This window comes from Astatotilapia calliptera, chromosome 1 (genome assembly GCF_964374335.1).
Source record: "Astatotilapia calliptera chromosome 1, fAstCal68.1, whole genome shotgun sequence".
Lineage (NCBI taxonomy): Eukaryota > Metazoa > Chordata > Actinopteri > Cichliformes > Cichlidae > Astatotilapia > Astatotilapia calliptera.
In genome coordinates, this window is record NC_137422.1 from 20,694,597 (window position 1) to 20,713,348 (window position 18,752).

The following is an 18,752-nucleotide window of genomic DNA, read 5'->3' on the forward strand; positions in this document are numbered from 1 at the left end:
AGCAGCAAGCTCTGCAGGAGGTTACAATATGTTACATCTGTCGACGGTAGCTTGTGATGCTAGCTGTTCTTTGGGGAGGCCAATGCAGTGATCATCAATGAAGCCAGCCCTTTCATTTCCTCATCCCTGTCCACACAGAGCATCGTGGCATCCTTCACTTATTTCCAGCTCTGCAGTCCACTCTGACTCACCAAGATCTTAATCAGAGTGATTGTAATCAGGCCAGAATGCTAAAGGGCCAAAGGCCTCCAATCTGTGGGATTGGAACAGTAGCGAAAGGCAGCTTTGGTGGCATTACAATCTTAAATTGATGTTGTACAATGTGTAGCTACAGTGCGCTCTGTTAAACACTTTAGCCCCATTTGGATGGCAAGTTTAAAGTCTTAGGTCTTAAAACGTAATTTTTTTTCTGATCTTAATTCTTTTTAGACATTGTAAATCTTAAACTGACACTAAGAAGTCTTAAAGGAGAGCACGGTCATCGGGTTGATGCAATGAGTTGATTACTGAAGTAGTCTTGAAAAGAAATGACAGTTTGCAAGTACATAGAGAAAAGACTCATATACAAAGGATAAAATACACAATTTTTTAATTAGTGCACTTATAAACCTTCTATCACCTATGAGGCTTTTGAAACATTTACAATAATCTGATCAGCTTTATACTGCTCTCATTGTTTGCACTTCAAAAAATACAGACTAAATGCAAGAATCAGAAAAGAGGCAACTCAGTCTTAATGTAAGTTTCAAACCTGACAAGTCCTGACCTTCCAGCGACGGCAGATAGATAAAGCTCATCTAGCGGTCAAGGCCTTGATGTTGAGACTCAGATCCTCTTTACAGGGCAGAAGGTCTAAGTGGCTCTCCTCCCTGCCATGCCCTGCTCTGACCCCAGCCTGTGGCAACCTCAGCACCCAGGGGGCGCCATCTGGCTCAGAGAAGGAGAAAACACCAGGGAAGGATGGGAAACAATAAAAATGGTGTGTGTGTCGCTCATTGTGCTCTCCATCAAAGTGCTGGAAATAAGGCCTCAACAGGGCTCCCACCCTGGCCCAATCACCAGGCACTGGCGAGCAGATGGAACAAGTACATCAAGCTGTGGGGGATTATTAAAATGACTGACGACTGGGTATCATCTGAAATACAGCATTATTAATGCATGAGTCCAGCTATTCCCCTCCCATGCCCTTGAACCTGTCCATTTCAGAGAGCGTGCAGAGCTTTTTTGGAGGACATGAATATCTCGTCACGAGCTTTAACTGGTCAAGACGCTCACTGCTGGTCACTGCATTTTTCTCCTAGCTCAAATTGGTACAGACGGTTCTTTAATGCTCTCTTATCTTCTGTACTCTTATTGTTATTACCCATCAGATGCTGGCTTATATCATTTAAACTTTTGGACATATTTATATTAAGTCATGTTTTCCCCTTTTTATTACCTCATAGATAATTCAGATTTTATTATTTTCCATTGCATCTTTTCTATATTGTTCTCATTTTGAGGAACACGTCATGAAGATGCTCTCCTACAAACAAACCCAAGTGGATTTCCCTCCAAGTCAACCTGTTTGGTATTTCTAAACTGTTTGCTCCTGTTTGCTGGCGGTTAGATGTATTTGTATGCGATTGTAAATATTTTCATGACTATGCCACACTACTTTAGTGGGCTGGTAGTTAAAAAGGACTCTTCATGGAACTGAAACTTGACTGAGCTTAAATAGCAAAAAAAAAAAAAAAAAAAAAAGGACAAAAAAAAAGAACAAAAAAAGAAAGAAAATAATGACAACGAGAACTCACAAAGAGACAATGTTTCATAAGTGTTATAAGCACTGGATATAAATTGTATTTTTATCTATTCTGATTAATGTGAAGCTGTTTTGAGGAAAAACAACACGAATGAACAAAATTCCCCAGTTGGACTCACGTGGGTTTGCTCTCACAGTTACCAGATTTGAGTCTTTTTTTTTTTCTTCTTTTTTTTGTCTGCTTGTTTTGTTTATTTATGCAAAGACACATGTGATGAATGGACACTTTGTTTAATCTTCAGGGCTGCCTAGAGGAGAGACTCAGCACAAGAAAAGTGAGCAGGAAATTCAACAGCAGGCTCAGTGAGCCATGAAAAACCAGACTTCAGTGCATTGTATATTGCACGACATATTTATTGTTTGCCACTGCTGGCTCTAAAATTTTGAGTTAAAGACATCATGGACAATCAAATGAATAAAAAAAAAAAGAACAAACAATTTAATGAATTGGAGCTAAACATAGTTTTCAGTTAATTCTCCATCTCATTAAGATTTAATTGTAAATACAACATAGGAAATATATTTTTGTTCATTAGTGAAGTATAAGTTATGTATTTGGCTGTTTTATTTTTTTTGTAGTATGTGGTTTCATGTTTTTAAAACCTGACAAGTCACTGTACCTCATGTAGATGCTTATTTTTTTCCTCCTTATTAGAAGAGAGCAGCACTGGTCCTGAAACAAAAAGACGAACCTCACTCGCTTATGTTTTCATGATGCTCCCCAGACAATTTGAATAATCAACGAAAGCTAAACTTGGTAACGAGTATGGTACTTATTCAGACAACAAGCACTTAAAAGAATTATTAAATCGTGTGTTTCCAATCATCATAGAACTTAAACGGTATGCTGTATAATGCTCACTTGTGCTTTGTGTTTAGAATAGCACTCATAGTATGTGGCACTTTTTTTAATGAGTGCAAAATCTGAAAAAAAAAAGAGTCTGCATGCATTTGGCTTGCATTGACATTAATGTAACAAACAAATGTTTTTATGAATGACTGCTTCAAACACAAATGATTTTTTTATTGTTTTAAATGTGGGAGCGTGCAAGTATTTATTTCAATTTATTTCAATGTGGCAAAATTCACAGATTGTGCATTCTTCTCAGTTAATTCTCTACTTGCCATCTTTTTGTATGTTGCCAATTTTTAATGAACATGTCCATGACTATCCAGCCATCCCGAAAACGTAGCCCTCACAATTTGTTTCTTTTCTTCCAATTGCTAGACTCACAAATGGTTTCAACATTACTTACTGTAATTTGATTTTTTTTTTTTCCATCTGAAATTTGTGATGTGTATATGGTGGGAATGTTCTCTGTGTTAATTTAATCAGCACAATTCACTGACATGCTGGACTGACATGGTAGCTGCTGTTCAGAAGTGTAAACTTTTTTTGTTCAGGATGACATTTATAGACGTCTTTGGTACTTTGCTTTTTAGCGTTGTTTCTCAAGCAACACTGTGTGGGGCTCTTCTATCACTGGAGCCACTGTTTTGAAATTGCTGGCAGCCTGATACAATTTTCCGCCTAGAAATCTCTTATCCCCCCCCTCCTCTGGCAGGTACCTAGGCCCATGGAAAGTATTGTTTTGGCTGTTATTAGAGAAATGAATTAAATAGTGTCTGTTGCTGCTTTAAAAAAGTTTATGTCGGAATATGTAAATAGTTTATCATAATATCTTGTACAGTCCAATGTAAAGTTTTTAATTCAACTTAAAAAAAAATGTTGCCATCACGTTTGTGTTCACATTGTTCTTTATACAGTACAAAAGGTCAATTATTTGCTAGGGATATTATTGCTAAAAAGAAAAAAAAATTAAAATGTTACTTAGTTGTTTTTTTATTTTATATTTGTTTTGTTTTGCTTGGCTTCAAAGTGTACATCAGCAAGTCTTTGGTTTCCATGTGCAGTATTGACGTGAGGTAAACTTAAGGTGAATAATTTTACATTGGTGTGTGTGTGGAAAGCAATTTCTTTGGCTTTGGTAGTATTAATACACTATATCAAGTAAAAACAAACCGATGATGGACACACTGGGTGCATCTAGGCACCTTAAGAATGTGTATACTGTATATGATTAAATTGTCCCCACAGGATCAATTCAGACATATTGTAACACCATATTTCTGTAATATCTCTGTCCATTGTAACAATGCAGCAGTGGGCTCAATAACTGCCTGTTTTAGCTCATTTACCTCAAGAAGTTCCTCCTTTTCTGTAAAAGAGACAGAAATTGTGTTACAAAAAGCTCACATCACTCCATCTTTTGTACTGCTGTTGACACTTACAAATTAAAGAGACATTTTGTTTTAAGATTTGTGTAATCATTTGTATTGTCGAGGCGTTTGTTACATTCTTTAAGTCTGCAATGTAATTTAACCGAGGGCTGGGGAACAGTTAGCTGATGTCGTTTTACACCGTTGGCATCATTGTGCTCCACAATGACAGCAGTATATGAATCTCTTTTTTGGGGGGTAGAATCGCTGTCTTCAACTGATAAGTCAATTTTGATGCTCAAGTAATCAAACTGAAGACAATTATGGACATGAAATCAAACCAGCCTTGCTGTTTTGATGACACTTCTTCATTTATAACATTTTAAGAAAATTTTGAGAGAGAATTCAACATTTTTGGTCTCTGCCTGATGGAAACAGATGGATGGATGTAATCATTTTATAATAACATTGTATACAACTGCACTGGATTAAGGATGTTGCCAGAGCTGATACTTACAGTACCTTTGGATACCAAAATTCTGAAAACTCCAAAGTACTCATTTCTTTCAGTAGAATGTAGGGTTATTAAATAATTGATACTTGGATGGAAACCTCCATCTTTACACACACTGCTGGACACAGAAAACCATGTGAACAGTAGCACAAAAAATCTTTGTGAAGCATCTTAAAGACATCCTGGTCTTTATGAAGAATTTCATGCACTCCCTATAGCCCCTGTTTTGACACTGACGTATTAAAGCATTATCATAAACATTAATCTGGCCAGTTAACGGTTAGCAATTATTAATATTACCCATCTGTTACGTTATTATTAAGGAAATGGGTAGCAGCTAATAATTACATGATAACATTAACGTAAGAGCTAGTCTGCAGCCATCATTAGTCCTGTGCCTCTGTAACAATATTAATTTAATCTGTTAATTTAACAGGATAACACAACCACTTGTGAATAAAAGTAGTTATGGTCCCAGATTAAAGCTTAGAAAGGTACAACAAGGTAGAAACATTTCAACCGAACTTACCAACTCGTTTTGGTCAGCAACAAAAATATGTGAATAGAAACATGACTGAAGACGATCGGTATGCGGACCTCTTTCATGGCAAAACCATGGCATATGTGTTTTTGGACCCCATCAATCCCTTTACCAATGGTCTCTGCATTCAAGTCTATCAACCTTGTTTACCTCAGTACCAGCATTTTCTGAACCAGGATTTGACTGACATTACAATTTTCCTTACTATTTCAACCTTAGAAGGGGGTGTGCCAAGAAGGCCAGTCTCTGTAATAGCACCCTGAGTTTGGTGGCTTTAAAGAAGAAGAAAAAGAAGACCGTATATAATCTTACTGGCATTATAAATTAAGACAATTCGAATATTCAAGAACAGAAGGCTACCGTTAGCACCTCTAATGTTAGCAACACTCCAGTTTATCAGCCTTAATTTAAATTTTCATTTGTTTGAGTAGCAAATTAAGTTGTTATAAACACATCAAAACCTCTTCTTTTGTACACCCTTGCTGGAATACTGGATGGCTTGTGCAGCCATAGCAGACACTGATACATCAGTGGGTTAAATGGACATGAAGTGCAGGTGGCTGTGGCAGACTGGCAGTTTTACTTGTTAAACCTCTTAAGACACAAATTTCAGGAGGCAAAAAGGGCAAACAGTGGTGAGCTCACCTTTATCAGCCAATCAAAAACCAAAACTATCCCTATGCAGTGACTTTTTTTTTAACTAATCACAGTCAAAATCACAGCCTGTTCCTTCAGGAGAGACAGACCTTTGCTGGTGTATGTTGAAGGATAAACAGCAACACAGCTAACTGGTATCAGTTTAATAGAAAGAGAAATAAAGGGTATAATTGATAAGACACAACATACAGTTTGTTAGGTTCATCTCGAAAGAAGGATTTGTGCCTGGTTTGCTTTTAAGAACAATCTGTGAAAGTACACATTCAAAGGTTCCTTGACCTCATGAAAGGCATTCAGAGGGCTCGTAGCGTGAATGTGTGCGTGTGCGTGTGCCTATTGAGACAGGTGTTTGTGTGTGTGCCAGAGCCAGAGGTCATCGCGAGACTTGTAAGCCCAGGCTATGCCCATCACTCTTCACTGGATCTCTGCCATCTAATGCTCATTATCATCATAATAATCATGAGTTCTACACCCTGCTTCCTTCATCATGCACGGGGTAAAACACTGCAAATAAATTTGAAGTCAGTGTTATTACAAATCAGCATACACTTACTGTTCTAGCTCAGTGCTAGCCTATTCATCTACAGAAAAGGAAATCAGTTCAACAAAATATAACTGCCTGGACCTAAAGTCTTTTTTAACCATTCGGGAAAATTTGTTGTCCTAATCATTCACTTCATCTTTTACCACTCCTTCCCAAGAGCAAAGGAAAACTACAGTTAACGGCTGTGTCTGTAATAGATGCCTGTGTAAGCGCTCTCTAGCAGTAAATGGAAAAACTAGACATATACTTTGCACAGTAAATCTTAATAATTTCCCCAGCCTGCATGAAATCTAATAGCATAGACAAAGCTCTTTGCTTCGGGTATTTGTCTTTACATTACTGTTCATGTCGCGTGTGTTACGGTTTAACAGGAGTTTAGTTTTTAGTTGTAACTGTAACACTCCGTTTTTATTTTTAAATCCTATGTGAATGAATTTTATCTACAAATAATTAAATAAGAGGTGTGAGGACTAACTGGCGGGCTGGTTGGCTGAGGTAAGTAAAACTGCTGTTTGTAAGTGGCCTTTCTGAATGAACTGTCACTGTGGTACAAAGATGTGTATGTGTGAACAGCGCACAATAATTAATACCGCAATTCTGTCGTGTAGCGGCGGGGCGGCTATTTCACAACTCTGATGACTAAACACCGGAGGGAAGGAAAGCAGTGAGGGGCGCTTGGAACAATATTTTACTCATTTGGATCTGCTCAATGCTACAGCCGCTGCACCCAGTGAATCTGTCAGACAGCACCATTTCCCCAAGAACAGCTGCTATTTATCTGATTTTCTCATTAGATTTGACTCATGACTTCTTTGTACTGGCTTTGGCAGACGTACTGCATGCCTAGGTATGGCTCTTTTAGTGAAGGCTGAACTCCCTGATGTTACTGTATGTAAAAATATGTAACACAAAGCTTCTCTTTTCCTGGTATTCAAGCTTCGGTTTAAGTTATCGTAAACACCGTTTTATTCCTATTTGTTTCTGTGGTTCTCAGACAGATGTTTAGCATTTTTTTTTTGCTTCTTATTTCAATCCAATTCAAGTGCAGGTGAAAAAAAGAGGGGGGGGGAAAAAGAAGCTGATATTGATCTCAAGAGTCATCAAACATGCATATGAGAACAGTATGTAAGAACAGTCCACACCCTTAGCAATGTTTTAATCCTTGGAGGTGAAGGACTTAGGAAATCTTGCTAATTTCACAGATGGTTTAAAATAGATTAGTGTAGAGTAGCAGCTCGCAGAGAAGGGCTGACCCACCAGGCTCCCTGTGCAGCTGCCAAAACCCTGCGCCTGATGCTCAGAAGTGCCTTCCAAAAGTCCTACAAGGTTAAACTCAAACTTAAGTATCTTGAAAATTTGCGAACATGGTTATAAGCTTTTCTGCATCTTTGACGAACTTCATCCTCCTTTTGTTCACAGTCTAAAAAAAGATTAGGTCAAAGTCTATTTCTTAGAAATATTTCTGACTTTATGAAAGACAGCAAACACCTCTTTCAATTTTGGTGTATGGTAGAGGTAACGTACATGTCAAAGCCACATTTAGTGGCTGTTTAGTTAACTGTTGTTGTTTTGGTTGTGTATGTGTTTGCCTGTATATCACCTTGGGAAGTTCAGCTTTTCCTTTTTACTTCCTGTTGCTGAGTAAAACAATGCACAAGGCTTTCACTCTGAATCAAATTTGTCCTTTTTGGCCACAGAGATGAATCTCACTTCTAACAGTACTTTGGGTTCTTTCTCTTTAGATATTTTGTACAATGCATCCAACAGCCATTACAATGAAATAAAGGAGTGACTCAGTGCATGGTATTTTGAACAGGCCAAGCCTGCTGCTATAGTTGGTCTGTTTCCGAGTAGGCCTGACACAACTCTGGCCTAGCTGAAAAGGCCCAGCTTGGAGTTAATGTGAAAAGACAATTGCATAGGATGAAAAACTCGACATGGTTTTGTTGGACTTGTCATTCTTTGGTGCATAGCTGTGAGGAAAGCCTAGGAACCATCTCAATGTTATTTGTGCTTTTTGACCCATATTTGGGACAGCTTTCACAAAGCCCTTGTGAGAATGTTGAAACAATGGAGAGGCCCTTTCAAATGAGGGACAGGCCACAATTCCGGCCAAGCCATCTTGGACCTGCTTCATTGAAAGAGTTTGTGTCCAAAAGGCTGACATCATAGCAAAGCTAATGGCTGATTTAGCCATGCTGAAAAAAGGAAATGATAATGAGCTAATGATTTTTATTAATGTTAATTTAATTATGAATTATTATTATTATTCTGCATTCAAAGATACCTAAAGAACAAGGCATCATGTCACAGACTCAAATTTTAAATGTAATACATGAACCCCCCAAAGATAAAATTCCCAAATATTAGATTTATTTTAAAAAAAATTAAGTTATTTATTATTTTGCCACGAGTGATGTCACATAGACACATATTCTTCTCAAACAGAGATGATACTGAAAATATATTTCTGTCTCTGTAAATCAGATTTTCTGAGCACAGTTGTTAGGAACACTGGGTTGCTAAATGAACTTTTGAAAATCCACATGGGACAATATTTCAGAAAATGTAATTTTGCATATGTTTCACATCATTGCATCTCCTCAGTGCATTTGTCTCCCAAAGCATTTGACTGCACGTCTGTAGGGAAGAATGAATGCGTAATGTTTTTTTAAAAGCATCTCTGCTCCCTCAGCTTTTTTGAAAAATTTAACAAAAAAAAGATTTTTCTTTCTTGGAATATGCGTTACTCTCGCTAAGCTATCACTGAGCTCTCTCATGCATATGTGAATTACACACCTTTATGAATATGGAAATGTTGCGAGAATGCCTCATTAATTAGTAATTCATGCATTTTTCACAAGCCCAATACGTTCCCAATGTAGTCTGATGGTTTATCAGCCAGAAGTTTAAAAAAGGGGGATTCATCATCACGTTTTCAGATGTTTTCAGTTACATCTGTAATTTGTGTAATTCAGTGAATATGATTTGTGTAGCTTTCTTTATGGTTGTATCGCTGCAGCTGTCTCATGATCTATAGGTTTCTGTTTAGAATGTGCAAGCGCACTTTTAATGTTAACAAGCATACTTCTCAATTTAGATAGTAATTAAAATGCGAGCATGTCTGTTTTACTCAATATGTTTCTTTTGATTTAATAGCTACGTATGTAGTTTCATGTTAAGAGTGACATGAAGAAAACATGAGATACCAAAAGAGAAATCTCATGTAATACACGTGCAGGAATGTGAAGTTAGAATGCCCAAGTGCTACAAATTCAACGACCTTCACAGAAATATTTCAACCAGATTTTGCAATCTCTGTCTTCAATGAAAAACATGTTTTTTGTTATTTTTCTATTTAAGGTGAGGACAGAAAACCGAATACTTACTGCAGGATTTAAATATCTTACAGTGTGCATATAAATTGCCCATAATTGTGTGTGTGTGCTTGATTTAAAAAAATGCACAAAAATAGATTCCAGAGTAATATTAAAATATTGTCTATGAAGTTGTTATATCTTGTGTACAGCAGTACTGTCCTGATGTTTGAACAAGCCACGTTAAATCATTACCACCATCACAAAAATACTCGCAGAGACAAAGTGCAAACACAGTATATCAGTGAGCAGGACAGACAAAAGTCTTACACCATGAATTTAACATGAAAGCATAGAAGCAGAAGCTCTTGGTGATGTTGCCTTTTCTGCTGGGGATTAAAGTCTGCTACCTTACGGATGCAGACACTTTGTGCTGGACTCCCTATTGGCACCAGATTTATTTATGTAAATAGACAGGATTCCCTTTGTTGTAAACATGAGTGTAGGCTAAAGAAACGGTGCCAAGAGACTTTCAAGCAGTTAGTGTATGACGGCGGGTCAGGGAGTTATAATACACACAAAAAATCTGTCATCATAAAAATGTATACCACTTTAAAATTCAAAAGTGTAACATTAAATCAGTCATCAAGATTATGTTAAATTAAACAGTTGAATAATGGGTTGTGTTGGGTGGAGGGTGGATTTAATGTCTTTGCTCTCTGAGCGACAGTAATGTTAAAATGTCTCGAGCCAACCTCTCATTTCTTAATATTTTGCTTTCAAGGATCCAGACTTTGCTACAATTTTTTAAAGTGGTCTTGAGGAATAGTTCTTCAGGTTTTTTGTTGTTGTTGTTTTGCTGCTTAACACTGATCTATGAGATTATTCAAGGCCGAAAATTACACCTAACCAAAGAGATGAACCAGTGTTGTGTCTACACATAACTGTTAACTTAGTAAATGACAAATTTAAATTGTATCTTCAGATACTTTGTTAGTAGCAGCCTTTTTTCCCCAATTAGATTGGTTGAAGGAATAAAATTGTATTTTTGCACCAACATGGTGGTTCTCAGTGAGCTCGTAGCCCAGCAATTGATATAGTTCAGCATGGTTTGTAGTGTATCATTAAAAAAAACTGGACAAGCACCAGACGGAAGAAAAAGCAGCAAGCCTAAAAACTATAGTCATGTCCTTAAGACACAGGAAAATAAAATCCAGTGAAGACCTGACATAGGACCCGAGGGGTACATCTGAAACTTCAGTGGATTCATCTACCGTTTACTGAAGCCTCATCAGGAATGGTCTCAGTGGAAACATGGCTATCAAGCAGCCGTTCTTAAGGAAGGGAAACAGGCAGAAAAGACTGAGGTATGCCAAGTCACACAAAATCAGTGGACACACGTCTTATGGAGTGATGAATCCACATTTGAAATTTGTGTTTCAAATCATCATCAGCATGTATCAAAGAGGTCACGCGATAGGTGGAGGTTGCATTTCAGCCAGTGAGGTAGGGGATGGAATTGCAAATACAGAAAAGTGCAGTCAGATTTTGATCCACCATGCATTACCATCTGGAAAGTATTTAATTATGACCATGATCCCAAACACACTGTCAATGCAGTAAAACCATACCTGGGTAGAAAAATAAACAATGAAATACACTCACCCATGGACCTAAACCGTGAAGCTGTGTTTAAGAATAAAGGTGTTTATGCCAAATATTCACTTTTGAGATTTGTGTACAAGCTCTGTTCTTGCCTTTTATTCTGTATTTCCATGTATGTTTGTACATGTTTCAATAAACTGTTGCAACTATGTTTCATTTTCCTAACAAAGTATCAGAAACAGTGGGAGGCTCAACACTTGCACAGTACTTTATGACAAAAGTAAAGTTTGGTGGCTCGTGGTATCATAAAGCAAAAACGACAAACTGTGTTTTTCAGTGAAGAACGTGATGCCATTCAGTTATCCTTTTAAACATAATGTTCAGGTCTATGATAACAAGCATTTTTTTCTTTAAATACCCATTTGGGTTGTGATTTGATCATATTAGTCAATATCACTGAAACGCAGTTACAAAAGTCACACAGCACATAGCGGTGAATCACATATTAGGTCTGAAGGTAAGCTTTAATACAATTATAGTGTGAAACAAAGTGATGATATGACAAATTATTCAACAGATTTCTCTCAGGAAGTAATAAGCAATTATTTTTGAAATGAGTAATAAATAATCATTAAATTATTATTACTTGAAGTTGACTGAGTAATGACTCCAACGGTGCGCGGCAGCAGGCAGATCTAGTCTTTGTGCGTGCCCATTTCCAAACTGTTGCTGTTGTTGATCGTCAGTCAAGCTTTAAATGCCGCTTCTTGCATCTCAATGTGATTTCAATTATGATTTCATGGATGAATTACCTAATGTACTCATGTATGTTATGAAACATGTGGTTAAGTTTACAAGTGACTTAATGTCCAGACAGCAAGCTGACGCAAGATCCCTGCCCTCTACTTCACCGCAGAGCTTTGCTGCAGCCACCATGCCTTCAGATGAAAGGCCTACCGGTATTTATTTTGCCAAGACAATCCAGGAGGCCAAAGAAACATACAGGACCGGAGAAACCCCACTGTTAAAATGAGAATCTGCAATTTAAGCTTGTCAAAACGCCTGCAAGTCCACCAAGTATTTACACAAAAGGAACCAAAGATAAGGCAATGACAGGGAATAAGAACACAGTTACATTCCCAATTTGTGTAGTGCTAAGTGGTAAGAACAATATTTAGTTATATACACCAGAGCAGTACTGGAGTGTGTAAATATTTTTGGCCTGCATCGATATACTTGTATTTTCCTTCTACTTTGCTTTATTTCTTAATTCCAGTTTGGTTTTTATTTATCTTATAACTATTACCATTTAACACAGTAGCGGTGATGAAAATCCAGTGGAAGATAACATTGTCTCCTCTGCAAATTCAACATATTACAAATTATATTACACCAAGTTTGTCAAGCATTTGAGTTCTAATAATTAGTATGCAATCATATAGATGCACATGACATTAAATATTCATTTAGTCATTCCTTGAGGAATAATGGTGATGGAAACATCTTGGAAGTTGTTTTCTATTTTTAATGACTTTTTTTTTTTTTTTAACAAAGCCAAGAAAAGCCAATTGTGATGAGATTCATAATTTTTGTTTCTGTAGCAAAAGCGACACATGCAAATGCTTCTGCACGTGGAGGTTGAGATAACGCTTTCACGTTAACCCAAGGAGTTAAGTGTTATCCCATATATTTAAGCAGAGCAGTTCTACGTCTCTGAACCCTTCCCTTATTCACACACCAGCTGAAGAGATTGACATAGTAATAAACTGATGTTAATTAGGCACACTTTAAAATTCTCCGTTCTGCTTTTCTCCATGCCCTGGTGGAGCTGGTGGCTTATTAAATCATTTGCTGCTCTTGGGTGATCTTCTTTTGAATCTTGGCCTGACCCTCGGGGCACAATTTATTTTTATTTCAAAAAAATTTTACCAGCAAATTTTGTATTAGTTCAAGAGAATTACAAATCATTATTACACAGGCAGACACTTCAAACATTTTGTTTAAGAGCTTTCTGCTCGAAGATGCATCAAAGGAGATGCTCACACAGATTACTGTTACACTGGCATATATCCATTCATTAGCACACTAAGTTGGCATGACCATGTTTTGTACACGACCCACAAAGTTCTATCTGTGGCAGTCATATTTTAAGCATCGGTTACAAACAGAAAAGAACTGATTTCAAAGCACAAATATTACACAATGGCAAAAAAGTTTATGCACATTTGATGCTGCGATAAGGGAAGTTCAGTACGGTAGTGAAAATCCGTTTCTAATGGATTAAGATTGGTCAAAACAAAATCTCTTCTGCTTCACTTAAAATCTTCATCAATGCACCACGCAGGATGGGGAGCAGGCTAAATGATGTCTTTGATCATAAAAAAGGTTAAGGAAAAAATTACAAGCAGTGACAATCAATACCGAATTATGTGTTGAGATGCTGCAAATGAATGCATCACGAAAACCCCCCAACATGGATAAAAGTTAAAGGAAGGGGGGAAAGGGAAAGAAAGAAAAAATAATACGAAAAAATTCAAAGCTTGAGTTATAGAAAGAAACAAAATCATACGATGCATGCAATATATACACACAGTGATGGATTCTTTTTGAAATGAGTCACACTTCAAAGAGCGGAAAGGCACCACGGGTCAGGTTAATGTAACTTTAGTTGTGGTAGGGTTGAGTATTATTAATTCAAATGTTGTAGCTTGGCATAGTGGCCCCAGGTGTTACTGCAACCACTATGCCAACATACATTTACAACACAAATGTGACAGAAAAAATACCCACTACTTGAAAAGGATGCAATGGTTTAATGGTAATCTAATCTAATGATGTGAGCAAAATATCCTCAAGAACTTGTTTCTGTAGAGTTAAAAATGCAGCTATAACAACAGATTTGAAATATTCATTGATAATGCAGTACTAATAGTGAGATTTTGAAAATACATACATTATTTAGAGCAAATAATTACTACCTGGAACATGTAACTAATTGAAAGATGTGCATATATTTCTTAGAGCCTTCTTTCCCAATGTTGACAAGACTACAGATGAATTCCTACTGGTTCTCCAAACAGCTAAGAGCTCTGAAGTGAATGCATTGTCTTTGTATTATCATCCAATCAGATGTCATATTCACCGTTCATTAAAACCAGTTTATTTGTAAGACTCAAAGAAAAGTTGTGAACTATGCTATTATTAGGATTTATATGCTTGCAGCATGACCAGTGGAACAAAAACTAGTCGTAGTATCAATTATAGTGGCATGATTAATGCGGCTTTGTTTCTCAGTCCCCACAGAGCTACTGAGGGTAATTGAGATAGCTGGCTACAGAATACAGCCAGCTAGCTCAATTACCCTCAACCCAGAGGTAGCAAAGTCTTTTGATTTACCCTGCCTTTTAAATATCTAGTGTAATTCTAATAAGTCTCATTATATGCCACTGCCTCAGTACTGGACAGCAAATTATAAACGCTGAGAAAGATCACAGGAACATCCAGAATATTCAGCCTCAGTGCCTTATGAGCAATCACAATTAAAACGAAAGCGCCAAAAACACAATTTGTTCAAATATCCAACATGTGATTATGCTTAGAATAAAGAACCCTTCAGTCATTCAGACTGTTAGCCATAGTAGATATTTAAGACAAAGAAACATTTCTTTTAAAAATGCCTTTGGGTTTGAGATATTTTGAAAAAACAAAAAAACAAAATTGTAGTTATAGTGAAATGTCAGTATTAGACGCATCATGGGAAAGGTTAAGGAATAAAAATTACAAGTAGTGACAACTGATTCTGAATTATGTTTCAGATGCGGCAAAGTAATGCATCGCAACATAAATGTAAGTTAAAGAAAGAGGGTGAGGGAAAAGGGAGGAAAGATATAATGTTCCAGTGGCATAGAGTTCGGAAAATATCTTAATAATGAACATCAGAGAGAAGCCTCCTATTTATTTAAGCTGCTGGCAATATAATGTGCATTACACATGAAAAGAGAAAGAAGGAACTGAGATCATATTGAAACGTATTAATTTATCAGTTTATTGGTTTTGCAGCTAAGTATGGGGTATTTCATTTAAGGATTTGGCAGTTATCACCGCTGTGGATTTGTGCACCAAAGATATAAAAGCGCTTGTATCAAAAAAATAAAAGGAGAAAAAGAAAATCTCACTCACTTTTTTAAAAGTTACCGTGCAGTGGAAAAAAAAAAAGATTGAATGAATTATTGCAATCCATTTATGTTGTTAATTCGTGGGATAAATAGTGTTGGTGCCCTGAATATCTAAGTTGTCAGAAATTTGGCACCTTGTTGAGACACATGTTCGCTTCTGGAATCGATGCAGCAAAATCAAACTTTTGCCGTCTGTTTCATATTAAGACTCTGGGTTTAAAAGCTTTAAACTAGTCCGCTAAACTGTAATGCAGTTTTTCCAGACCCCGTGTTCTCAATGTGGCTCCTACAGTTAAGGATGTAATGGTGTGTGGTTTGAAATATAATGTTGGCTCCCTGGAACAGCTGTCATCTGGTTTTCTTGTGACTCTGTCCCCCATTATAGGCCTCACATATAGGTATGATTATGAGTGAGCATTCACAAGACAAGATGTGGAAGGGAAATGGAAGCTGTTAAAATTCACTTCAGGAATAAAAAAAAAAAAACAAGAAAAAAAAGACTGAATTTGAGAACTGGCTTTATTGCCATTTGGTAACTCTTGCGGTTAAACTTACAAATGTACTTGAGCATTTAAGTTTAATGGATTAATTGCTGCATGATTCACCAAAAGACTACGATTTTTCCTAGGGACATTCAAAAAGCAGATTAACATCTAGATTCACACAGTGTTTGGAAAAATCTTTTGCTTATGGCAAACAACTGGTGACACTTTTATTAAAGAAACAAATAATTAAAGTGAGTTTATGCTGCAGTGGAAACAGTGTGCTGTAACTAATGTCTCAGAATCACATGGAAGCATCATGCCAAACGTTTAGCACAAACGCTGTAGATAGAAAAGAGCGTGAGATCGTGTTCGCCTCAACCAGAAGATCAGCTCTGATGGCATTTGCTGAAGAAATGCATTAAGTAACATTAAGTTTGTGAATGCAGGTGAGATGCTAAAAATGGTATCTACCAAAGGCTAATATTAATGAAGTAACCTGAGCTGCTATGGTTGCAAATATGAAAATTTACACTTTGAAGACATCTGCATATGAATATGTAGCCAAGAGACAAAATTTGCTGTACCTGAAGCTTTCCGCTTTGTGGTCTGCTTGAAGGCCGGGTTCTATTGACCAATCATGTTTGAGAGGGCTTTGATTATTTACAGGAAAAGTTCATGTGGAGAGCAAATAATGGAACCAATTATCCATTTGTATCTGTTATCGTCAAATCAATCAGAAACAATAACCGGTGCACAAAAGGTTATTCTGACTAAATTGGCCATCAGTCCTGTAGCGAGCCAATGGGCTCCCAGGTTGAACTTATTAAACACCATCAGCTAAGAACCTGCACTTTACATGGTGTACAGTAATTCACAAGTATGTGTGACAGAGCAATTTCGTTCTACTTTGTGTTGTATTTGGTTTTTGTTTTGGTGTGATATTTTCTGCTGACCGAGTTTTGGTTTTAATAAAAAATACAGTTAGGGTGAACGCAGGTTTTCAAAGCCTGCTTCAGGGGCTTTTATTCTGATTTTAGCCTTCATGATATTTTCTTAACTTGCTTGTGTAAAGTTCAAGCTATGCCAAATTTATGCTCAAGTAGATGATGAATATCAAAGAGAAAGAAGTGCCCCCTTTGACTGCAGTGTGTGTGTTTCAAAATTCTTCTCTCTTATTCTTTCAAAGCAGTCTTAAAAGTCCAGAAATGTCAAATTTGCTTCTATCCATCTTTGTCTCTGTTAAACTGATTTCTTGTTCCTATGAGCTACTGTGTTAAGGGAAAGAAATGACCTGAAAAACAACTTTTGATTTTCGTTCATTCACAGTCTCAATATGTAAACCAGTGGGTTAGAGCATTTCCCTCCATTACCTCTATGTATTAATAGGTATGTGCACTCACCAGCCACTTCATTAGGTAAAGGTGGCAATAATGGACTGGACCCCCTTTTACCTTCAGAACTGTTTTAATTCTCCATGGCACAGATTCAAAGAGAAGATGGAAAGAGATTTTACTTCACAGATTTTGCTCTATATTGACATGATAGCAGCAGTACAACAGCACAGTTGTTGCAGATTTGTTAGCTGCACATCAATGATATGAATCTACTTTTCCACCACATCCCAAAGGTGGATTGAGATCTGGATCTGGTGCCCCTTGGAGTGCAGCGAGCTCACTGTCATGTGTCAGAAACCAGTTTGAGATTATTTGATCTTTGTAACATGTTTCATTATCCTCCTGGAAGCAGTAATCAGAAGTTTGGTACAATATGGTCCAAAAGGGATGGGCATGGTCAGCAAAACTACTCAGGTAGCCTGTGGCATTTAAACACTACTCACTATACTTGATACACTTGGTTACTAATAGATGCAAGTTGGGGGAAATAATATCTGACCATACCCCAAATGTTCCCTCACACTATTAATATACGACCAGCAGCAGCATCCTGAACTGTTAATGAAATGGAGAATGGATCCATGCTTTCATGGTGTTTATGTCACACTCTGACATGACCATCTAAATGTCACAGCAGAAATTAAGACTTTAACCCATCTTCCCATCTTCTCCTGTCCACTGTAGTGTCCTGTTCATAGCTGACAGGCATGACACCCTGTATAGTCTAATGCTGGTGTAGCTGTGGATGATGTGTTGTGTGTCAGAGGTGCTCTTCTGCATACTTTTGTGGTAACAAGAATTTGTCTGAGTTACTACTGCCTTTCAAAGCATTCTGGCCATCGTCCTCTGATCTCTGCTTTATCTTACAATATAAAGCTCCTCGAGGCATCTGTTGTTGTGATTTGGCACTAAAATAAATCTGAATTCAACTGAAAGTGAATCCATGGTTGAATCAACTGTGCATATGTTGACTACATATTTGAAGACAGTACTGTTCCAGCACATATCAAACATGGTTGTCATTTACCACTAGCCCTACCCTCCCTTGTCTAAAAGACCTCAGAATTCCTTCGACTGCTTCTGTCCTGTATCACAAATATCGCCTACCTCCTGGAGAGTGTTGTTTACTTGGTTGGCTATTGTGAAGGGGTTTCTCATGACCATGGAAATGACTCTCCCATCATCTACTACTGTTGTCTTCTGTGGACGTCCAGGTCTTTTTGATTTGCTGAGTTCACGAGTGCTTTCTTTCTTTCTCAGGATGCACCAAACTGTAGATTTTGTCACTAATAATATTGTATGGAGTTGATTTGAGGTGTGGTGCTTGCAAAATTTTGCTCTAAACATGCAATCAAAGGAGCTCACCATGTATGTGAAAACAAGGAAAATACATGGTCAATTGGGTTAAGCTCCATGCAGGTGTTTCATACTCCATGCAGTGTGAAACAAGCCATCCTCAAGCTGTGAAAACATAAAAAACCCACCCAACAGCAAAA